Below are 25,979 nucleotides of genomic sequence, written 5' to 3'. Positions count from 1 at the left end.
GTGGCTCCGAGAGCTTTTATGTTGCGATGTTGTTGTTTGTGTTTGTTTTTGCGTGTATTGAGGTGTTAGTTTCAGTTATTAAGGTTTGTCTTTATTATTATCTTTGGCTGCTACTAAAATCCATATAGGTAATTAATAAGGTATATATATACCACACCTTTATAGCAGATTCTTGTAAACACCTTTATACATACCTTATCTATATATATATATATGTAAGGTATAATATAATATAAGATATAATAAATATAATATATACCTTATATATATATATATATATATATATATATATATATGTAAGGTATGTATAAAGGTGTTTACAAGAATCTGCTTAGATACCAAGCACTGCATAATATACTTGTATGTCTTTAATGCTCAAGCAATATTTAAATGATACCCAAAGACACATAGTGCTACAAATGAACATCCTCACACCATTGAAACTAAAATAAACCTTCTATTAATATTACTAAACTAACATATTATCGGCAAACCCGTCGGACCCCCTCCTTGGGCCTAATGCGCAGCGACAATTAGAACACAGCAATAAAATGTGATACACTCGAATCCTTCCACATTAATAGCGATACGGTTTGAGTATCCGGAGAAAGGACTCTATAATTACTTTTAGGAATTTTCCCGATCGAAACAATGGTCGGTGGAATTACAATGAAGTTTGTCGCCGACGGACTTAATTACGGGGGTGCTGAGTTATGGGCCGCATGGGCACAACCCATTAGCATCTTCGGCATAATAAAATTTTATAGTGTTATCTGTTTGCAAATTTTCTAACAATCTATTCGTTCAAACGATGTTTGGTTGCCGGCTTTTTTAAACTTGATCGAGCGCGTTCGTGTAGTAAATGAAATTTACGCTCGTATATCACCAATACGTAAATATTTCTATTATTTAAATTATTAAAGGTTTTCAAAACATATTTTTCTATGTCATAGATGTAGCTATGTAAGTATCTGATTTATTTATAGGAGATTCTTCAAACGAATAATTTGTTATATATTTTTTGTAATTTATTAGTTTTTTACTTCGGTACGCACTTATACACCGTTACCATTAACTCCTATCATCGCCATAAAAGCAATATCTAAGTAATATATTCCATAAAACCTCATTTAATTAATAAAGCCGAGTATTTGCAGTTCCATTAAGATTCCACAATATTGGCGCTGCGACTGCTGTATACAAAGAATCGAGCTGTTAATGTTCGAAACTAAAGATTTATGTCTGGAAGGGTTCTCGAGGGTGCAAGCTCGGGGTACCAGTGGGGAGAGCGCCACCGATTTTATATTAAAACTGAGTTCGATAATTTTATGTTTTTATTTTTGGTAATACAATAGAATTCTGATGTATTATGCGAAACTGTGACGTGTTTCATTAATATAACTACCAAAACAAGGACATTTAAACGGATGGATGGAAGTATAGACGTTAAAATTCATAGCAATGAAAAAGAAAAAGTTCCACCTGCCATTGCCATTTCATAATTATTGTCTCTGGAATTTTTTCATTGCTTGCGAGTGTATTAATATTTTATTTTGGGATTACGAATAAATCTCATTTTCAAAGGTACCTTAAAATATTTTTAAACCACCCGGTCACATACCTACGTAATATGCCATTAAATAATGTAATATATTGATCCGTTCATTATTAATGTAATTTCAATGTTGTTAAATTTTACGACCATCTCTAAATAGGAGTCAGTAATTCACTGATTATAGAAGAATAAATATCAGAAGCACCATTTCAAAACTAATCAGTACCAACTTAAAGTTTACAAGTTGTAAAGTAAAGCTCCGTCTACATTGTCACATATTAGGTATATTCTTGTTGGTTTTTATCCAACTCTTTTTAACCCTAGAGTGCTCGCGCTATGAGCATTTTGCCGCGCTCAGCAAAGAATGTTTAATATTTTGTGAACTATGCACTCCTCAGGGTCCAGCGCCTATGTAGCTGCCCTCTCGGTCTTCTCCTACATGTAACGTAAATTTGGAGAAATTCAGTGCACAGGTTACAGCAGGAAGAGAGAATTGAAGAGAGTGTGTCGCGCGGGGCGGCAAAATGCTCACTACGCGAGCACTCGCGTCAGTAAAATTAAAGTTATTTTCTTAACAATTTTTATGAAATATTATAAGTTTTTCTGTGTTTTTTGGTAATAATAATGTAAATGTAATGTAGGTATGTACCTATTTCAGTTTACATTCGATTTACGATATAACTTTGTTAATTTACTAACCAGTTAATTTTACGAAGAATTTACCTGAAAGAAATAGCTCTGCCCATAACTACACCACGTATAACAATAAAATCTTACATATGGACAGTACATAAGTGTTTTTTGTTGGTCCGGTGGTACAAATCTCCCGTTTTGTACCACCGAACCAACAAAAAACACCCTAAAGAAGAGAGGGTACATGCCTATAACTATGTCCATATAAGAAAAATAGCAGGTCAAAAAAGGGTGCAATACATGAAGAAAGTTACTGTGCAACGAACACTTTATGTTCATGTTTCAGGATTGTATTGCTGAAATAAATGCTGCAAATGACAATAACTTCTAATTTTTTAAATAATTTTGAGATTTGTTGATTTTGTGTGGCTTAAGACGCATTTATACCTAAAAGATCAAAAATTTTCCCAAAGCATGAACGATAGCTCATATAGTGAATAATTATAATATTAAAACTATAAATATTACGTTTTCTAATACCATATGATTCATTTTATTCAAATTATATACATTTATAAGATATCGTAATTATTAAGTGTCCAAAAAATACATTTTAATATGGGCGGCAAAATGCTCCCCACGCGAGCACTCGCGTCACACAAAAAGGCGCGACTACTCTAGGGTTAAAAACTTCTGTCAAAGTATACCTACTTATCAATTTATTTAACTTATGAAACTTTCTATACCTAACCTATAAAATCGTACACATGGATTTAGAATACTTTATTTCCTTATTTCAAAAGAATTCATTGGTACATGGAATGATTTGAACCTTGGCCTTACGATTGAGAGCTGAGACCTCATCCGTTACAGCACCACGACTTCTATCCTAGGTAGTCTAACTATAACATATTTTTTTAAGTTAAATATATTCGTTTGCTATAGTTTGTCCTCACCTTTATGTCACCGTCGACTCACTTTATCGAGTTTGATCGCATGAATTTAGATAGAGACATAAAATTTTATTGTTCGTCGAATCTTGTAAAGATTTTTAATGGTTTTCGACCTGAACCCGTTTTTGATATGTTTCTGATAGTTTTTGCCTGACTGATACTCAGAACGGAAAATAATTATAATATATAAAAAACACAATTGTAAGTAGGTAGGTACCTACTAAATACTATTTGGAAAATAATGGGGTGAACGATAAAGGTGCAGCATGCATATCGCAAGATCGACTGACAATATTGCCTATAAAATAGGTAAGCTGAGTACTTGCTTACCAACGTTTTTATTTTAATTTTATAATTTTTAATATTTTGAGATTCTACTTAAACAAAAACATTTAACTAATAGTGGTTATACAGGTATAAACCTATTCACAGAATATTATTTTCCATTGCCGAGCAACAAACTTGTATCACTTGTACCAAAAAACCAATGTTTTTTTTTATTTTTTATCATAAGAAAATAAAACAAAATTACGTTTAAAATTTGACTATGCTACCGGGCAATACCATAAATATTAGATGTTGATGCACCAAAATATCGGTAAAAGAATCAATCCACGTCCGTTCTAGGAAACGCTTTCGTCCACCATCACTTTGAATATAAAGTGATGTAATTTATGTGATGTTATCACTCTACACATGTACTTAAATCGATTTGAAACGTGCCTCAATCGGTTAAGTTATCGGTTTTACGGCTTTTTTAAAGGGCGACGGAATTTGTTAAAATTTTCGTTTGGTTTTGGCTGTTTTATTAAATTCAGTCTTAATTTTTTAAGTCTTCTTCTTAGGTACCTACCATGTAGGTGACAAACAGTTGAGTTAAGGTTTTATCACTGGTAAAAGGTTTGGTCAGGTTAGTCTACCTAGGTTGCCTGAGTATTTAAGGGTGACATCAATTAAAGTAAGTAAATTCACGCAATAATAGCAACGAACATGTTTTTCGCTTTCGACCATGATCATTAATTGTTAGCTGTTACTTACTAATTAGGTATATCTCTATAAAAAAAGAGATAATATCTAGGTTCGATACCGAGAAATTGGATGTTTTTTCTGTAGACGGTAGCTGTATTGATGTTCCGAGATGGATAGATATAAAAAACCGGCCGAGTGAGAGTCTAACTCATGTACGAAGGGTTCTGTACTATTATTTCTCTTTTAGTTTATAGATTATTTTTCTAAAACATTTTATTTGCCAACCTATTTTACTTTGATTTTATAATTATCAATTAAGAAGACATGTAACACAATATTTTATGCACATTTCATAGTTTTAGATCAACGTAGGCACCCTACGGGTGTGCTAATGTCGCAAAAGGGACCTTAACCATCTTACATGGTTTTCATCTCTACAGGTTTCTAATATAAATGGTTTTGACAAGGCAAACGACAAAGTGTTCATTTTTTTTTTGATATAGAGGACCCTAAAAACCATTTGCTTCCAAATTTTATTAGATTATACATATTGACATTTTATAGTTTTGTAGAAGTGGAAATATAAAAACATAGGTAAGTAACACGTTTTTTTTAATAAACGAATTCCGATAATTCCTTACAACTTTTATTTCATTTCAACTCGTCCATGTAATATTTTTTTCAATATCCCTATAGGTAGGTCCTACCAACGTATTTCATATGAATTTTACCATTCACAAATTCACTTCGACAGTCAGACAGACTAGTTTTCTCACTTTTACCGACTAAAACAGATAAGTAAATAATCTGTCTATCACATAAATAGCGTTACAAATGCAAAACTTATAACACCCCCTCCATCATTTGAAATCAAATTTCCAAACGCACCCAAGCCACAAGTGCCCCGATTAGTCAATACCTTTCCCAACGCCGCTCAGAGTCGAGGCGTCCTTAATGAAAACGAAAGAAATTAAACCAATTCTGCAACTTTCGTCACTATCCCAGCCATTCCCAGGGCCCCAGCCGCAGACGTTTAGCAATCAACCACCGTTCGCAATCTCCGCGATACTCATCACCATTACGTAAAAATTACTATAACCGTAATGAAATACAGACAGACAGTAGCTGAACAATTATGGAGGCCTCCTGTCATTACGGCGACGATTAGAACAGATAGCTTCGCTTCTCTGGTCACATTCTTTAATAAAAATATATTAAATAATGCGTGCAATAGTTGTCTTAGGTAGACAATAGGGGTAAAGCTCTAAACGACGTAAACGACGAACTTGATCATGGAAATGTAGATCTTAAAATAGAGGTGCAAGATGCAGTTTTGGTTGAAGTTGAAGGTGGTGGTTTGGATGAAGGTTGGGAAACAGTGGATGTTGTAATTGTGCTGAGTGCGTTTTATTGTCTGAATGTCGATAAGATGCGCGATTTGAGGTTCAATAGCCCTAATCTCTGTGGGGGAAAGTAGCACGTTAGAACTTTACAAAGTCTTCAATTCTTCGTGTCATAACATGAACTGACTCGGTATACAGCTAACGTATACGTATACCGAAGTGTATGCATTTACTTTGTCATGATTTATATCAAAATTGATTATAGTTACGATTGCGTTATAAGTATTTTACTGGTAAATAAAATTGTAATCCCTACATACAAAAGTATCACAACATAATTCACGCAGCCTGAACAACAAAGTCACATAAAAGTAATTATTTCCAAAATTGGAACTCTAAAGGGTGACGGAAGAATGTACCTAATAGGTCCACGCAATCTATTGTCATTGGAGCTTCGAGCATGCGCAAGAGTGGCGGTTATCGCTGCACGACTTGGACGTATTGTGACAAGTTATTGTCTTTGGATTTGGTGGTCTCTTTCGAAATCCTTATTATCTTCGCCCATTCATTTCTCGATCTCGAGTGCTGTGTGACAGACGATTTTTATGTCAACGGTACCTTTGTGTTCCGCTGAATGATTTTGTTTGACGTTTTTGTTGTTTGCCTGTTTTATTGTATTGTGCTCCTTCGATTGTGGTTTTTCATTTTGTTTTGATTCAACATGTGTTATTTTACGATCTTTTGTATTACGTATTATTTCATAAATAACAAAAGTATTCCAAAATTATTAAGTACTTAGGTAATTAAAGCAAACTTAATTTTGGCTCTAAAGCCTTACAAACTAGACAGTTTAAAAAAATACTATAAAAAAGAATCAAATATTGAAATCATAGAATTAAAAAAATAACCTAGACCCAATGTGATGACATTAGCAATATCTCAAAAAAATACTTTAAAATGGCCAACTACCACTTCTTAGGGTTCAAAACACACACGATCAAAACGCAGCACCACTCGATACCATCACGGCGTAATTACAGCTGCGTATTCACGCATCGCTTGCGACGGCACCGACGAAATTTATACTTGGAGGGTAGATACACATCTAAACAGCTTTATTGATAGTCGTGGCTTACGGCGAGCCGACCGTTTCTTTAATTACGCGAACACTTCGATTGGGAGCGATAGTGTTCTAAATTTGAATCGGGAACGGTCGGGTGACGCGTTGTAGAGCGGCTCAGGAGCTGTCTGAAAAAATAATAAGCAAATACCTAATCTTAATTCCCAAACCAGTGGGGCTTCTCTGAACATTAGTAATTAACAACCCATAATCAGCGATCTCCTGTCAAACATCTATCATATAAGTAACGTCAGATTTGACAAGCGAGCGACGCTGCTTAAGGGCTAATGTTCGGTGGTGGTAACCACACAGGTCCAATTAAAGACATCACCACAGCAGAGACAATAATAATAATAAATCAAGTAAATACATAGGTACAAACAGATGGACACAAACTAAGTAGGTAAGTACTTGAGAAACGACACATGATTATGAAATGCATTCAGTATCTACTTGTCTAATGAAATATGGTATTTGATCTCATGTAAATCCCTGTAAAAACTACCGAATAACCTATCGATAAGTATCAAAATAATTTTAGAATGGACCAGCTACAGATGTGAATGTCATGTTTTTGATAAAATTTGCCGCCTCATCTACTGATCAACCTGAATATACCCTTAATTTCTGACGATAATCATGTTTCTTGAAGAAAATTCTTCAGTTTTACCATGTCATTTACACCTAGTCTACAATAATCTTCCTAACAATACAGAATCAACCTTCACCCGATACCATTAAGGCTATTATTTAGTCACATGATTGAATACACAAATGATTGCCGCACGACACAAACATAGTTGGCTCTCTGATTACACGTTAGTGCCTCTACAGCCCTGATTCATAGCCAGAGCCGAACTACCTATCATTATCCACCTTTACCAACCCGGTCAAGTAGAAAACAAGCGCGCAGTTCCCTTTCTTTTCAATAGATGGCGCCACGTCAGTTTTCCATAATGGCGGCTGGAATTATGTCAAACGTCAAATTAGACGACTGCCTTCCTGCCGTTTGCATTTTCTGTTACAATAGAAAAGTTATTAAATACGAAGGCTTCTATAATGTAATAAGTATGACAAAGGTTTTATTGAATTCTCCGGTTATTGGGAAAAAATGGAAGGTGATTTTTATGTCAAAAATGTTATGAAGACTATGTCACTGGGATGAAGGCTTAAGCAATATTTTAAGTATATGTTTAGGTAGGAGAAAGTTTTTGTATGGTTTATATTACAATTTGTGCATATCACAACACACAGTTTCTCATTTTTAATATTACCTAGGTACCTATAATGATTCGTTATCGAGTTAATGCATCGATTAAGTACGAACCTTTGTATTTTAAATTTATATCACGACGAATTTTCGACTTGTATTTACGTACAACTAACTTACATACTTGTTAGTATTTAAGTTATGTAGTTAAGTTTCTTTTATGTGTGTGTGTACAAATAAAGAATATTCTATCTCATCATCATCACGACCCATTACGTCCCCACTACTGGGGCACGGGTCTCCTTCCAATGAAGGAAGGGTTTAAGCCTAGTCCACCACGCTGGCCAAGTGCGGGTTGGTGGACCCCAACACAAGCAAGCTTGTGCTGAGAGAGTTGTCGGGTAAGTGGGCAACCCGACTGTCAGAGGTTTTCAAGCCGCCCGAAGGCCTCTGACTAGGCTTAACGACTGCAGCAGCCGGGACCCACGGCTTAACGTGCCGTCCGAAGCACGGAAGCGTCCAGAAAAGCACCACTTGAAATTGGTCACCCATCCAATGGCTGACCGTGTCAGTTGTTGCTTAACCTCAGCGATCAGTTACGATCACTGAGGCCCGCTCGACTACGGACGCTTCCGCAATATTCTATCTATCTATCTATAATGGCAATAACACAAATAGAAGAAAAAACTAGCTAGGAAATTGTACCAAAAGGTACATTCATATCATTAGTAAATTTTCAAAGTATCACAGTTGGTCAATTATTTATTAACAAAATGTATTCCAATGAAAACACGGCCAGATCGTTATCGCCTGTACAGGAATGCCAATAAGCGACGTATGAACATAATTTATATGCAAAGGGTCAATTCTGGATCGCTGGAGCGGCGGTCCCACAATATTTTGTGCGTTTCGCTTCAGTTACACACTAGGGCTTGTGTTTGTGGCATAATGTGGTGTTCGAGTTATTTATTGAGTACAAATACCGGTCACGTGGACTGTACTCGTAAGGTGGGTAGAGGTTTATTGAAAAAAAAAATAACTGAAAGAATATTTTTTGTGGGCTTTATAATAGCAATATGGCTTTACTATATTTGGGATGGTTTGAACCAAATAGTAGTGATGTAACGAATATTCGCATTCGCATTCGCATTCGCGAATATTCGCACTTATTTGGATATTCGCATTCGCATTCGCATTCGCAAAATTTTGTGCGAATGTTTTGCGAATGTCAGTATTAATTAGAAAAAAAACTATTTGAAAATAATGATACGGTAGAAAAATCTAAATCCATTCGTTTATAACCTTTTTATTACAAGTAACCTTCTTAATCACATTTTCAGTCTTTATTTTATCATTTGGTATTATTTATTATGATAAATCTGTCGTATATGTGTTCGAATCCGCCCGGAAAATCTCGGAACAAAAGTGAGACTCCGATACGCGCTGAAATCTATTAAAGCACCCGTAATAGTGTTCCGTGTCACTGTCATCCTTATGTTGTGTGTCAGAAACCGTAACGCACACGGTCGCAATGTGTCGTAACAGTTACGGGGCTAAATAAAGTGTCATTATCATCAACATCATCACGACCCATCACATCCCCATTGCTGGGGCACGGGTCTCCTTCTAATGAAGGAAGGGGTTTAGGCCTAGATGACCACGTTGGCCTAGTGCAGGTTGGTGGACCCCAACACAAGCAAGCTTGTGCTGAGAAAGTTGTCGGGTAACTGTCAGATGTCTTCTAGCTGCCCGAAGGCCTCTGACTAGGCTTAATGACTGCTGCCGAAGCAGCAACCGGAACCCACGGCTTAACATACCAGAAGCAAAGAAGCGTCCAGAAAAAAACCACTTTAAATCGGTCACCCATCTAATAGCTGACCGTGCCATGTGTTGCCTAATCTCAGTGATCAGTTATGATCACTAAAGCTAGGTCGACTACGGACGATTCAAGCAAGTGTAATTTACTTTAGAAAATGACTAGTATGAGCCGTTTTCCTTATCTCAAACTAATTATCTAAAACTTTAAAATGGCCTCCATTTCTAGAATATTGAGATTTGACCCCACATATGGGGGTCGGGTCCGAAAAACAACTCATTGTATAATTTCGTCTGTGGCAATGAGATGTGAGCTGACACAAAATCTGTGTTCTGGGGGTTAGACAGTTTTGTTCAACTCAGACAACGACATCTAGTTCTCCAATAATGTTAACTTTTTTTTTAACAAACGCCTCATTGGCTAGTCTGATTTGGAAACTAGAGCAGAAAATACCTCACAAACCATACAAATGGCGCCAAATTTGAACACTAACTGAATATTCGCATTCGCATTCGCATTCGCGAATATCAATATCAGATATTCGCATTCGCATTCGCATTCGCGAATGTTCAAAATCGCACATTCGTTACATCACTACCAAATAGTTAATCACAATTAAATCTATGATCTCTTGCTCTGCCATAATATTTACTGTAAAAGCAAGACAGCAATTGATTTAAATGCGTTTAAATATTTGGTGCAAGCCATCCTTAAAATCAAATGGTTACGTTTTAATACATTTTAAATTACCTAAATAGCCTAATGCTCATAATCTGCGAAAAATAAAAACCGACTTTTGTACAAAACAAAACTCTCCATAACAACGGCACACATCAACCGCACAATCAAAAACGTTCCCATCGGCAAAACACCAATAATCACTAGAAAAATATACTTTAGTACTCACTAATACAATGGGCCCTGTGGACTGTGACCACAGCCTTCCGATAGGCCGAATTCAATAGAGAGAAATTATGGATTCCTCAGTTAGTCGCGCCTCGCTGCGCCAGAGTCAATAATTGGAGGACTGATTGACAGGACGTGTCGTGTGTCGCATAGTATTTGTGGTGGTTGGTATAGTTGATGGATTTGGGGGCAAATGAATTGATTTAGGGTCAACTTTACCAAACATTAAACGTATTTAAAATTGAACTTAAATCAAATTTTAAATACATTTTGTACTAACTGACAGACATTTGACAGGCTACTAAATACGTTTAGCGTTTGGTGAAATTCCACCTTAGGATACGAAGTTGGTGAATATTAGAGGTTAGGAGGTAAGCTTACGGTGAAGGAAAACATTTTGAAGAAACTGGCACATCTATATTCTAGATGTGTACTATACCCTACCTTAATGCATTGTAATCATTCAAAAGTAAATTAATTCTGGAACAGCTGAGTCTGTGAGGTACGCTGCCAAAGACAGATACACAAAGACAGACAGGTAAAACTTATAACAGCCTTCTTTTTGGTCGTGGGTTTAAAACGTCTAGGCATCATACTAGTCATGTAAATCTATCCGTCTCGGATGCAAATCATCACATTTTAGAAGAACCACTTAGCTTGTTAACCAATTTACCGCGTGACAACAGGTTCTCATGACTCACCGGCCGAGTCTCCACGTCTGCGGGGTCACTCTATACTGACGAAAAACGAACGAACGAAAGCTGTCATGCAATCGGCACGTTTAATACAACGGGACAGAGTCCTGGCTTGCGCAGCAGCGCCCCAAAACTTCGTTTTTCGTCATATAGAGTGACCCCACTGATGTAGACTTCATAATACAGTTTTCTGCTAAAATGTCATCGTCATAATCATAACCCAGTTCGGCCGTGGGAATTGGGCCGGCGCTCGTTAGACTCAGTTATTGGGCCCAGAATTTGGTCACATTCATTAGTTACTATATCATTTTATAGTATAAAACTTACGTAGGTCTAGGTGTGTTATATAAGTATTGCAAAAGTTAAACATCTGTTAATTAGCTGAATGTTAAAAATTTATCAAATGCCATTATTTCTTAGGTATCCATAGTACCTACCTACCATATCCGCATTTTTCAGCAATACAACGAGGAAAAAGTTATTTAACGCATAACTTTAATAATCAATAATTTGACGGCAGCAACTTGGGTCTTTAAAACATAGTGTTGGGACAGATCAACAGGTATAACAGGTGTGACTCCTGTAACATCTTTAATCTCGCCGCTTACAACTGTTTTATGTAAATTAGCCTATATGATATAGGTGTTAGAGGTGACACCAGACGTGTCAAGACTATTAATCGCTAGATTTGTAATGATATCACTAATACCGATTACTTTGAAATGCTTAAAGCTTGTTGATGAGTGTTGTAAATTATTTAAATTGTGATTATTTATATTAATTTGTGTTTTTAACTGTTTCTTGTTTGTAGTTGACGTTGAATTCTCTTTGAAGACTAGTTTTTATATGTATAATTGGAAGTAAAACGTTTATTTAATTAGCGTAGTTTGAAGAAGCTGAAACAGGATTTTGTTGCTTGCAGGTATTGGAGTAAGACGGCCATATTTTTAGAAAAGCAAATCTAATTGCCCCAATCCTTGAACCCCGAAATGGGTTTCCGCATTGAATAAAGTAATTATTAACCTACCTAAACAAAAATAGCATGTCACAAAACAACATGTTAATATTCGACTAGAATTTCAATTTAATGACACAGTCAATGCTGTAGTGACCCGATTCTGGCAACAATAAAAGGAAAAACAAAGGTGTATGCAAATGTGTTGTTAGGGGAAGTTCACATGGACACAATTGAAATGCTATTGGGACTGACTGCGATCGGTGTGAACTGTGAACGATAGTCGATGGGCTGTGGTTGTCACCGGATGTTGCTCAATCGACATGTTAAATGGCGAGATTCATCTATGTTTTGAACGTGATACACAGAATGACCCCCTGAGTCACCACCTTTCGGCTTAGTATACCCTTTTGCAACACCCTGTATGTGTTGCAAAAGATCCTTCGTAGTAAAAAAAAATATTGACTTTAACGTTTTGTCCATTTGTGAGAATTTTATTCATATATGGCATTTAACATCGGTACCTACTTAAATAAATAAAAAAAACAATTTTTTAAAACTCGTAGAACAAAAGTTGTTCAGAATGACCCCCTGAGTCACATCCTTTCGGCTTAGTATACCCTTTTGCAACACCCTGTATGTGTTGCAAAAGATCCTTCGTAGTAAAAAAAAATATTGACTTTAACGTTTTGTCCATTTGTGAGAATTTTATTCATATATGGCATTTTACATCGGTACCTACTTGAATAAATAAAAAAAAACAATTTTTTAAAACTCGTAGAACAAAAGTTGTTCAGAATGACCCCCTGAGTCACCCCCTTTCGGCTTAGTATACCCTTTTGCAACACCCTGTATGTGTTGCAAAAGATCCTTCGTAGTAAAAAAAAATATTGACTTTAACGTTTTGTCCATTTGTGAGAATTTTATTCATATATGGCATTTTACATCGGTACCTACTTAAATAAATAAAAAAAACAATTTTTTAAAACTCGTAGAACAAAAGTTGTTCAGAATGACCCCCTGAGTCACCCCCTTTCGGCTTAGTATACCCTTTTGCAACACCCTGTATGTGTTGCAAAAGATCCTTCGTAGTAAAAAAAAATATTGACTTTAACGTTTTGTCCATTTGTGAGAATTTTATTCATATATGGCATTTTACATCGGTACCTACTTAAATAAATAAAAAAAACAATTTTTTAAAACTCGTAGAACAAAAGTTGTTCAGAATGACCCCCTGAGTCACCCCCTTTCGGCTTAGTATACCCTTTTGCAACACCCTGTATGTGTTGCAAAAGATCCTTCGTAGTAAAAAAAAATATTGACTTTAACGTTTTGTCCATTTGTGAGAATTTTATTCATATATGGCATTTTACATCGGTACCTACTTAAATAAATAAAAAAAACAATTTTTTAAAACTCGTAGAACAAAAGTTGTTCAGAATGACCCCCTGAGTCACCCCCTTTCGGCTTAGTATACCCTTTTGCAACACCCTGTATGTGTTGCAAAAGATCCTTCGTAGTAAAAAAAAATATTGACTTTAACGTTTTGTCCATTTGTGAGAATTTTATTCATATATGGCATTTTACATCGGTACCTACTTAAATAAATAAAAAAAACAATTTTTTAAAACTCGTAGAACAAAAGTTGTTCAGAATGACCCCCTGAGTCACCCCCTTTCGGCTTAGTATACCCTTTTGCAACACCCTGTATGTGTTGTTAAAGTCAATATTTTTTTTTACTACGAAGGATCTAGTCCCAAAAATCAAGAAACAAAAGCAAAATTCGGCATTGTTTCAATTCAGTGCACTTTTCCAGAATGGCAGATTACTCAAACGACATCAAATACTATTATTAGAAACTTGATACAGAATTTTCCACCTTGAAACGTTACACTATTGTGTATTAGATCTTTGTTCTGCTTCTGCCATAGTCATAGCTCCTCATGTGTAGATCCTTGGCATTGAAGCCGGCCAGTCGGATGACACATGTGGTCGTTAGCGCGTGCGGCGGACCGAGTATCGATTTTAAAACAAGTGTTGAGTATATTTCATTGTATCTAGGACTAGTACAAACATAGAAAACTCTTTCTTATTCATTAAATTCTCAAATACATTTCCAGTCATCACAACCCATCACGTACCCACTGCTGCGGCTCGGGTCTCCTTCCAATGAAGCTTCCAATAAAGGAAGTGTTTTAGGCCGAGTCCACTACGCTGGCCTGGTGCAGGTTGGTGGACTACATTCCCAGTATAAAAAATAAGAATTTTCTACTTAATAGGATTGTTGCTGTTACAAGACGTAACATTTTTGTAAAACATTATTTTTTAGCTCCGCATTTAAACGATACGATATATACGAGTCCCATAGAATCTGAAGCTTGCTCCGTCAAGTGTGAATCCTTGGCATCACGCGTCAGGGGTCACTCTATCAGACAAAAAACGAACGAGAGCTGTCGTGCAATCGGCACGTTTAATACAACGAGATAGTGTCTTGGCTCGCGCAGCAGCGCTTCGAAACTTATAATATATAATACTCCACATATTATTTATTATAATTACATGTCACACACGGCCATCCGAACCCAAACTAGACAGAGCCTGTAATATGGGTATCGGACAGCTGATATATCTACACAAATACATATACAGATACATATTAAATATAAATATAACACCCAAGGCCCGAGTACGAATATCTATCTTTAAACAAATATATACCCCAGCCGGGAATCGAACCCGAGACCTTCGGCATAGCAGTCAGGGTCACCAACCACTAAAGCATTCGACCGTCAATTCACTTCAATTTTAAAGTCAATTCGACTTAGTTTTCCGTGCTATGGAGTGGACCCCCAGGCGCCGCGGTGACACCTTAGGCTCCCCCCAGTTACTGGGAGCGACGGACCGCGGCAGCCTGTCATACTGATGTAATCAGCTAACTGACCAATGGCACCTTACACAGTCACTTGTTTATGGGTAGAGTGAAAGCAATGATTTCAAAAGCAAGGATGCGCCGGTCCGAAAATTTTGCTTAAAAAAACGCTTGTAATATATGTAGGTATAGTTAATGAGTTAAAGGTTTATAAAAAGTTTTAGATGCAAACGTACAGACAGTAGGTAGGTATATAGTCAATTGTCGTAGGCAAATCCGGTGGTATGAAGGTTTATCTATCTCGTCTCAATTTTTTATAAGCACTTTGGAGAAGCACAAGCATCAACATCAACAATCCTTACTCCATTTCAAGTATTAGTCAAAGACATGTTAAAGAAAATATTCAGAACCATTCCTAGTTCTTTAGTTGCTTCCGCACATACAAAGCAAATCCTAACCAAGGATTGTAACCGAAAAAATCTGGTCTGTGAGACTGTCGCTTCTACAGATCGTCATACAACATGTCATTGTTAGCTTGCCAACAATAGGGAAATCAAACGATCGACTACAAATACATAGACTAGCATAAATATCACCATTATAACTCACAGTCCCCCACTCCATAACTCACACCTTTAAAAAACTCCCTCCAAAGCAACACTCAGCCAGTGACAGTCAGTTTTATGATTTCCGCGACTACATCGAATCCATCTTAAAAATGCTTCGCTCAGGAAGGAAGGCCAATATTTCTGTTGGAGCCTTCATTATATTGAAACCGGCGGCGCGCGACGCCCCAAGAACGAAACACTTCGAAGCTTCGAACATATTGGTTGAATGTGTGTCTTGAGGGTCACAGTTCAGTTGTGACGGTATGTGTGTCTGAGGTGTTGGCTTCTTCCTGTGCTTACTTTTTAGGGATTTAGCAGGATTTCTTTAAAAATTCGAGTACCTGTGCCTTTTGTAAGCAGTGTCTTTATGACGAAAGTGTTTAGTTGATTCAGATTTTTTGTCTCATAGATGATTAAATGCAGAACTGCCACATAAAACATTACAAATAGTCGGCCGTTGATAGCTAAAACATAGTCCAAAAGCTGTCTAATTCCCGACATAATTATATTCGCGTTGAAAGTTGAAATCCACGCGTCATTAGCTGCAATGACAGTCATTGGGGAGTGACGTCGTCATCCGGCCATGATTGATCTAACCAGATTACCAATTAGTAGCCCAGTTGGCCATGTGATGAGGTGTCATTCAGCAGTTTAGCGATGTAAAGCGCTAAATTCAAAATCTGAATTTGAACTAGGAACAGATTTTCAATTGTTTATTGGCCGGTTCGAAATGCAGCCATTTTGAATTTAGATTCGATGTCAAAGATTTGGTTAGGTAAATATGGTGCAATTTTGTTTTGTTTTAAGTACCTTTGCCTACTTAATTACTTTCAAGCAAAACTTGATAAACCATTATTTATAGCTGATCATATGAAATCACTGTAAAACATTTAAAAAGTACTTTTCCGTATAATTTTTTAACACAAAGTTACATAAATTTATCCACGCCTGAGTGACCGGTTAAACGATAAAAGGGCCGAATCAATCAATCCGTCACCTAGTTGCGGCCGCCACTTGTCTGTCCTGTGCCTAATGACCCGAAACTTCGAGTATTAATAAAGTTGTATGTTGGGGGTAATGGGCCGTACCACAGTGAATAGCAGAGTTCGATTGTTGTTTCAATGAAATGTCAAGGGGTTTGCAAATGGTAAGGTAAAGGCAGTGAGTGACTCTTAGTTATGAAAAAAATTGTTAGATTGTTTTTTTTTTTCAGAATAAGTCTTGAAACGGTTTAGGTGTTTAATCAATATGAATAAACGGTAGGAATATCTATATTAAATCTTCCGAAAAAGCCGGATTAAAATTTCCTCCCATCATAAGTATATTTTAATATTCTAGGATTAAGTTATAATATAAACATAATGATTTCGAATAAAACATTTCAAAAGACGATCTAAATAAACCCGGGGCTTTCTGAGGCGAGGCAATTTAAAAATAACGGAAAATAACGCAATTACAGATGATCATCAGCTGAATCGTGACAAACAAAAGGCGAGTTCATATAAAATTGCTTATTATTACGGAGCTATTAGAAAAGATCCGAGCGGCGATAGCAATGGCGACACACGATGTCAAAGATGATAAGCTACGCATTGTCACAGCGCTCGGTGTGGTGGGTCTGTGGACGGAGAAAATTGGAACTAAGGTATTTGTGATTGGCTTTAGTACTGTACTAGTTGTTGTAAAGTTGTAAAGCCTAGTCAGAGGCCTTCAGGCAGCTTGAAAGCATCTGACAGTCGGGTTGCCCACTTACCCGACAACTCTCTCAGCACACGCTAGCTTGTGTTGAGGTCCACCGACCTGAACTAGGCCCGCGTCGTAGACTAGGCCTACTAAAATCCTTCCTTCATTGGAAGGAGACCCGTGTCCCAGCAGTGGGGACGTGATGGGTTGTGATGATGTTTATACTCCGAAAAAGAGACTGCATAAAAAAATTGCGCTAGGATATAAGATATATTGAAGAAGTACGCATTTTTTATGCGCTCGGTAAATTAGTAGTTGATTATCAAGTAGTACACCTAAGTTATAATTTTGTATCAAAATCATTTTCCACTACCTACCCCACACTGTAATATTAATTTAATATTTTTACACAATTATAATATTTTTGGTTACGTTACTTTATAATAAATGTTTTACTTTTTATTGCATATTTTTCTTTATACAGCGCCGCTATTACCTATTTTATAATGAGTAGATTTTTATTTTATTTTACACTGTCACCTCGTCAACATTGATTGGGCCATTATTTTATTTTGGGTACAATTGGGCATACTTTTACAGATATTTTTTTCAAAAATAAACTTATTATTAATTAACCTTTCAATATTTATTTATGTTAATTAACATTTATATTATTAATTAAATACATTTGCAGCGATGTTTTCTTGCTATTTCTTAAAGTTATTGACGTTTAATCGAGGAATGATGAGAAAAAAATACTACTGCGTTACTTTCATACAAAATTATGTTTTATTGTTAGGAACATATATTTTGGTTCGTAAACATATACCAGATAAAAAGTAAGAAAAAAAAACATTAATCTAACAGTTTAAATTACGAAATATTCTCAGTTTTGTTATTCATTCTATAATAAAGTTTCCCACTGCGTTACCAATCAATAAGTTTTAATGCAATACTTTTCGAAAAAAGGAAAAAAAATCATAATTTTTTGCTCAAAGTTTTAGAAATAGCTCTAAATAAGGTGAATTATAATTATTATATTTAGTTTAACATTCTTTCTAATAAAAAGTAGCTAAAATGTTTGTGAATACTCTCAGGAAACGAGGGACAAATAGATAACGCTGTGGTTAATTGGGAACACAGTGGTATCTCAATCACAATCTTTATACTTTCTTCAATTAAAACTAATCATAATGTGAAAAAAACTATCAAACTAAAATTAACAGAACTCTTTGTTTAATAACAAACATTAAAATCGCTGAAAATATAACAACTTAATACTAAGAAAAATTTCTATTTTTTTTTGCCTATAAAGCCGTTGTTTTTCAGCCGCTGTTTACGCCATTGAGTCTGAAATGTTATACTGTAACAATATAATATGCTCAAATGTTATATTTGTACCATAAATTGAGTAACAGATACCTGAAAACTATAAGAAAAACCCCTGAGTTACTATAGTTACAACTGCGTTACTGAAAAAGTAACGAAGTGTAGCGGTAACGCAGTTGTAAAACAATAACCTTTTTGAAGTTAGTACTTAAATGAATACACATACATGGGATATCAAAATGCCCTCATAATTGTTACTAATTATTACATATATTGCATGAAATAAAATAATAAATATGTATAAAACTCACCGTATGTCGCCGGTAACTCAGTGGCGTCACAATAAATACACGCGCTTCTCTCCAGGACTCTCATCCGAAAGACTTGGTCATTTTATCCGTCCCGCTCTCCTTCTTGCACTCCGATACAAATACACAGCCATTCAAATGATCTTAGGTGTAAGAAAGTGAAAAAAAGTTTATTTATGATTGAATTTCCTAGGGTAACCTAGTGTAGGTGTATTTTTGCTTAGGCTTGGGGACTCGGCCAGGAATATTAATTGTCCCATAATATGTTCATATAAAATCATGATTATTACCGTGAAGTAAAGTTTAAATAATGACATATTCGTTATAATATTCAAAAAAATTGTTTCCATTATAATTTTTTACACACGTTGTGCTTGTTTCATATGACTCGCTCCGAGGGACAGACAATTTTTGTATGAAAAACAATTGCGTTACCAAAAACAACAACAGAGTTACCGTAATTTGTAAATAAATAAAGTATTTTACATAAATTCATTATATTTTCTGTGACCGGTGTTTTATTTAATTGCTACAGGCGGTAGCTATATTCCTGAATTTCATTATTTAATTTTTTTTAAATGTTTCTTTGTAGGGGACCGATAATTGTACCTAAAATAAAATAATGGCCCGATTAATATACCTAGGTATTTATTAAAATAATAACACGTTATAATCACTTCAATATCAAGATTAATAAATTACTGTTCTATTATATTTTATGTACTTTATTGTTCACATTAAAATAATTAACCAATCATTACCCATGTTTTTTCTTGCAGTTACAGACACATTAAATCCTTGATTATTCATTGTAGAAATAAGTCGAGTATGAAAAATTATCTATTTAAAATCAAATAAATACGCGAGCCATAAAATATCTTATCACCATCAGGATAATGGCTATGTATTTGCTGCTTTATACCTAATAATTACTATTTCTAGACTAGATAAGTGAAGAAACTCATAATAATTGGCAGCACTAAAACGTTTACTGGCCAACAATACTAAATACTTAATAGCAACTTTTAAAAATAAAACATTAGAGTCAAAGAGTAACGAAGCGTGTCCCAGTATCTTTGAACGCATCGGCTGATATCGACTTCCTCGGCATTGTGGGCCTCCAGCGTGTCTAATCGGGAAATGATCGTATCTGCGCCTCTGTTTATTCTATGCTTGTTCGATGTTTGAATTTTGAAATTTGTTTCGGCTTTCTTTTTTCTGTTCGACGCATAGTTTAAATCAAGGCAACCTCTTTTTGAATATAAAATAATAATATGACGGTACAATTAGTTATTATAGTTAAGTATTTAAAATTAGTTATTTGACAACCGACTGGTGTAGTGGTTAGTGCTATAATAACCGACTACTATACCGAAAGTCCTGGATTCGATCCCCGGCCCGGATTATATATTTGTTTAATGACAGATATTTATTTTGTAGGTACTTGGGAGTTAATATAATATTTTACGTAAGTATCTAAACTATGTCTATTCTAGGTAGATATATCAGCAGTCCGATACCCATATTACGTATCTGCCTAGTTTGGGGTCGGATGTCCCCACATATTATTATTATTAAGTTATCCTCGAGATTCTCATAAATAAGTCAGTCAGAAGAATCATAGAATCAGATGATAGAAAATGAAAATCTTTAATTAAATTGTAAAATGAATTTCTATATTCGCACCTCACATCCTGTTTGCCTAATACTGTCCAAGCAAACCTTTAAATGTTTCCGCGAGGCGGCGCGCCATACTCAGTATAAATCTAAAATGCCGGTAGACCAGCTGATCTATCACTTAAAACTATTCCGTTGAACAACATATCTGGACCAGAGAAATTTACTTCCTTGCGGACATTATTATTTATTAGAGGTTAGTTGGAGAGTTTATTTACTTTGTCTGCATTAGTGATAATAAATAAAATATCTTTTTTGCAAATAAAATTTTATCTCATTTCCTGTCAAACATCTTTTAGATCCGTACAAGTTACGTCATATTTGAAAAGCTAGCGACGCTGCTTACGGATTTTGATAATTGCTAATGTTCGGTAGTGGTAACCCTACTGAAAACAAATTCTAGCACCACAAGACTTCTTCTATAGTCTTTTTTTTTAAATCTCAGATACTAAATGGACAGATTCTGATTGGTTTATCAACAGTCGATTGTCCCGCCAATAGAACTATACGTCACTTAATCGCGGAACAATTGACTGTTGATGAACCGTTCAGAATCTGTCAATTTAGTGTCTGAGAGAAAAAAAATTACTAAGGTACTTTTAAGTAGCGCATTTTAGCATGCGGTTTTCTCCAGATTTCTCAGTAATTAAATCATTTTGTTTTCTGTATTTGTGAAACTGGACGTGTCCAGAAGATAAGTAGCTCTCAGGTATGTGATTGATTGCGAGTCTGAAATAATAGTGGAATCCTGAACTGGGTTAGTTTGCGGATACACGCACTGATTTATGTTGATGACTTAATTTTGGATTTACATATTTGCATGACGCAGCATAAACACTTGTTCCTGCTTATGGAGTAAGGTGGCTTGTGCTCCTGCTGCCGCTACACGGGTTGGTTACCGACGTAGATAAACTTCACTGTATCGTGATTCGCCGTAAATACGGCACTGATATGTGGAACGCGCATTAAATGAGCGGCGTCAATAAAGAACCCATATGAAATATTTTTATAACTATACGATTTTAACGATACTTTCAATATCCAAATACATTAAGTAATACATACTTTAGACTAAGTATTAGTATTCCTAATTGTACCTCTAATTAAATACCCAATAATGTAACTTTTTTATCCGCCAACAAAGGTTGGCTGGAAGGAATTGCTTTTTGGCAATAAGCCTTCCCTTGTATGCTCTTACTGTGTTTTTAATTTGTGTTTTAATAATACCTACTGTTTTTTAGGGTTCCGTAGCCAAAATGGCAAAAACGGAACCCTTATAGTTTCGTCATGTCCGTCTGTCCGTCTGTCCGTCTGTCCGTCTGTCCGTCTGTCACAGCCGATTTACTCGGAAACTATAAGTACTACAGTGATGAAATTTGATGGGAATATGTGTTGTATGAACCGCTACAAAAATATGACACTAAATAGTAAAAAAAAGAATTGGGGGTGGGGCCCCCCATACATGTAACTGAGGGATGAAATTTTTTTTTTCGATGTACATACCCGTGTGGGGTATCAATGGAAAGGTCTTTTAAAATGATATAAAGTTTTCTAAAAAACATTTTTCTTAAAGTGAACGGTTTTTGAGATATCAGCTCTCAAAGTCGTAAAAAGTATGTCCCCCCCCCTCTATTTTTATAACTACGGGGTATAAAATTCTAAAAAAAATAGAGGTGATGCATGCTAATTAACTCTTTCAACGATTTTTGGTTTGATCAAAGTATCTCTTATAGTTTTTGAGATAGGTTGATTTAACTGTAATTTTGCTGCTACGGAACCCTTTGTGCGCGAGCCCGACTCGCACTTAGCCGGTTTTTGTTTAAATACTTTCAAAGTAAACACCGACCAAAGACCCGTGTTACAAAGTATTTAAAACTCATCACTAATGATTCAAATGGCGCGTCTTTCTACATTATCTGCTCCAACTATCAATGGATTGCTACAGTGTAATGAAATATAGTGGACTATCTGATAGTCTATTCTCCTCCTTATAAATCAGTCGTGAACTGTCAATTTTACCTCAAACATACGCGACGTTATCGAGGGTCCGATCCGTTGATGTCCTGGTGCTTTACCTTTAAGGTGTGGAAAAAAGGATAGGTAAATCTGGGGTGCATAAAAAGAGAGTCCGGAGCAACCAGTTACTGCACCACCACCGACCCATTAGAAATTAACAATTCTTAAACAGCGTCGCTCGCCTCTCAAACATCTGTCAGCATGCATATAAGTCAGATTTCACAAGCGAGCGAGGAGCGATGCTGCTTATTGATGGTTGATTGCAATTTTTGGATGATTGAACCCCACATGGCCAGGGCAATCACTGACGGAAGCTTAGCTTTTTAGGTGTCTTAACATGATGGGCGCAATGCCTCCACTGCATCAGTCCCTACGCTGCGCGATGCGTAGCGTCTGCACGCATTACTGCGCTCACACGCACTCGCATTGTGTCCGATTATCTGGACGAATATCTACGGATTCACACGGCCGCGTCTTTAAACTTTACTTTCAGATAGGCTGTTGCTGTTGGGCTAGTCTGCATACGTTGTATTTTCTATTTGACGCACTGGACAGCAATAGTGTACTATCCATAATCCGAGTGGACTTAGTTGTTAACACACGTATGTCAAATTAAATTGATTGCATATTGTTTTGTTATTTTTTATTTTTATTTAGGTAATTTAACTCCATTTATACCATACCATATACCAATACGCAAAAAGGGCTGGGGCTGGTTGACATGTGACAGTGTGTCAGAATCATCATTTTAAGTACCTATAAATTCGTCAACATCAGCCTTCTATCGGCCACTGGTATACGCCTCCTTTTTTGTACACCAAATTATCCGGTCATGTGCCGCTCTGGTCCACTGCTTCCCCGCTACCCTGGCGATGTCATCAGTCCATCTAGGAGGTGATCTGTCAATAGCTCATCGTATTCTTACTATAAATCTATTACAGATCACAAAAAAAAAAAAACACGCACTCACGCCTTGTACTAATGTACTCCCTTGCGGGGTAGGCAGAGGTGCATTGCTGCACCCACTTTTCGCCAGAGTGTATGTTAGTCCCAATGTAATAGGGGGCGGGCCTATTGCCATTTTACGGGCACATCCAAGACCCGAGAACAAATATCTGTGTTTAAACAAATATCTGCCCCAGCCACCCAATATTACAGATCAATAAAATAATTATATTCAGTAAAGCGAGTAGAATATCCCTCTAGTCGCATTGCCTTTCAAATGATTAATATGAAAGCTGATGTGTTTGTATATGAACCAGATATTATTATACTCACTCCATGTTTTCAATCGGTGAAACGAGACTATACAACCAATATCGATACTATCTGATGTAAAAACTCTAGAGATTTTCAATGTGAATTCTATGTAAGTATTTCTCCTTCCATATAAAGGTGGTCTGGTAGAGATGGCTATAATCAATAACGCCACTTTTTTATACTCATCACTGATAGATAATGAAATATGACTATAAAACATTGCCTACCATACGAACATCACTTATTTTACTCAAAATACACACATTTAATAAATCCTTATTAAAATGTTCCTAATTGCATTTATGTTATACAAATTACGGGGAAGATCTTGAATCACTCAGTTTCTGGCTAAATACTTAGTTGCACATTATTAGACTCCGTGCTCGCTACACATGACACTAATTTATCACTTCTTAGATGACGTCACATTATTTAGAAGAAAATTTGGATTTGGACTTATTAGTGTACCTGTTGTGTATACAGAGTACACAGGTTGTTAGTTATACGAATTGTGAGGATAAGAACCTCCTCCTTTTTTCGAAGTCGGTTCATAAAAAGTTACTGTAAATTACCTATATTTTTTTTCTCTGACATTGTCCTAGGGTGTCACACTTTAAGTCGACGAACGAAAGCACGAAATCGGCACGCTTAATACAACGAGATAGAGCCTTGGTTCACGCAGCGCTGCTGATCCTCCGAAAAACCAAAACTGTAGCGCTAAGCAACTCGTTGTATTAACCGTGCCGTTTGGGTGACAATTCTCGTTCGTTTGTTCTTCGATTTTGAGAGTGGTTCCATGGTCTTGTAACCCGTATGAATAAGACCATCCCATGGGTAGAGGCCTAATGAGGAGGCCCCAGATCAGACGGGCTAGTACAAAAGTTTTGCAGTTCGCTCACTCACATCGCGCAGCCTCAAGAGCGAGCGCGACGGAGAACTTTGGTCACGCCTTAATTGCGCCCTGTGCTAGTCCTTTAGGGGGTCAAAAACTTAAGTAAATTAAAAAAGCACAAGTGTCTGTGCTAGGGATAAGTCATTATCTTTCACGTGTAATCCCTCACAGATAATCGTCGATACTAGTAGGTGATCGCGGCCTGCGCGGGCGCAGCGGCGCGTGCTCTTCCGAGCATTGTTCTGTGCCAGTCGTCACCTGCGGGCTACAGGCCGGGCAGTTTTAGGTAGGACTTTGCATTTGCATCATCAAAAATATAAGTACCTATAATGATGACGTTCAGTAAATAATTATAATAAGTCGCATTCTCCCGAACCGGTGTGCCAGAACAGAATTGTCATCGATTGGGTGTTAAGTGATGGACGTCGGCGTCGCAGAAGACCCAGACGGAGATGGTGGGACGACCATAACAGGTTTTTGCCTCAATAGCCGAAGGAAGCACATGATCGGGAACGGTGGTCAATTTAAAGAGGCCTTTGCCGAGGACACCGAACAGGCTCCATAAAAAATAAATCATAAGACAACATTAGTGAACATATTGTAATAGTTCAAAGTTGTATTGTGCGTCGCCTGCGCACGAGTTTCACACTTCATGCGCTGTGGCCGTAATGGCCGTGGTTACAAATACATTACTGTTCTTTAATAACGACAGGATTTACATATAAAAAATGAATTGCTACAATAGATTTTATTACTTTATTCATTATTAAGTGAGAGAGAGAGAGAGAGAGTGGATTAAGCATAGGGAGGCTTTTGTTCATTCAGTAAGATACAGATATGGATAAAAAAATAAAATAAGTACATAAGATACCTACACCTGCGAGCAATCAAAATGTTCCACCAGCCATTGACGTTCCATATGTCATTGGAACTTTTTCATTGCTCTTGAGTGCATTTATAAAATTGAATCCTTATATCCACATTATGAACAATTTATTCTGCCTTTAATGCGAAGTGGAGTTCGCAGGCATGTATTTTAATAAAAATAAGCTGTCTTTTTTTTCTCCCAAACTCGTCGAAATCACACAAACTTTCTTAGAACATTACTTATCGAGCACAGCAATTTACATAATCATCAGAAACAATCATCGTAACTGTCATTTTCACCGATTGTAATGACAT

General features: G+C 36.3%; 1 long non-coding RNA gene across 1 annotated transcript; it reads right to left on the bottom strand.

Moving 5' to 3' along the window:
- Positions 1-18,621: 18,621 nt before the first annotated feature.
- Positions 18,622-19,575, bottom strand: LOC125489690. Its single transcript, XR_007267175.1, has 2 exons — positions 18,956-19,575; positions 18,622-18,678 (listed from the first exon to the last, which is right to left on the bottom strand). It is a non-coding gene; the product is annotated as an uncharacterized LOC125489690 (long non-coding RNA).
- Between the last annotated feature and the right edge of the window lie 6,404 nt (positions 19,576-25,979).

This window comes from Plutella xylostella, chromosome 16 (assembly GCF_932276165.1).
Source record: "Plutella xylostella chromosome 16, ilPluXylo3.1, whole genome shotgun sequence".
NCBI classification, from domain to species: Eukaryota; Metazoa; Arthropoda; class Insecta; order Lepidoptera; family Plutellidae; genus Plutella; species Plutella xylostella.
Note: the sequence above shows the minus strand (reverse complement) of the source record. Positions and strands in the feature narration are given on the sequence as shown.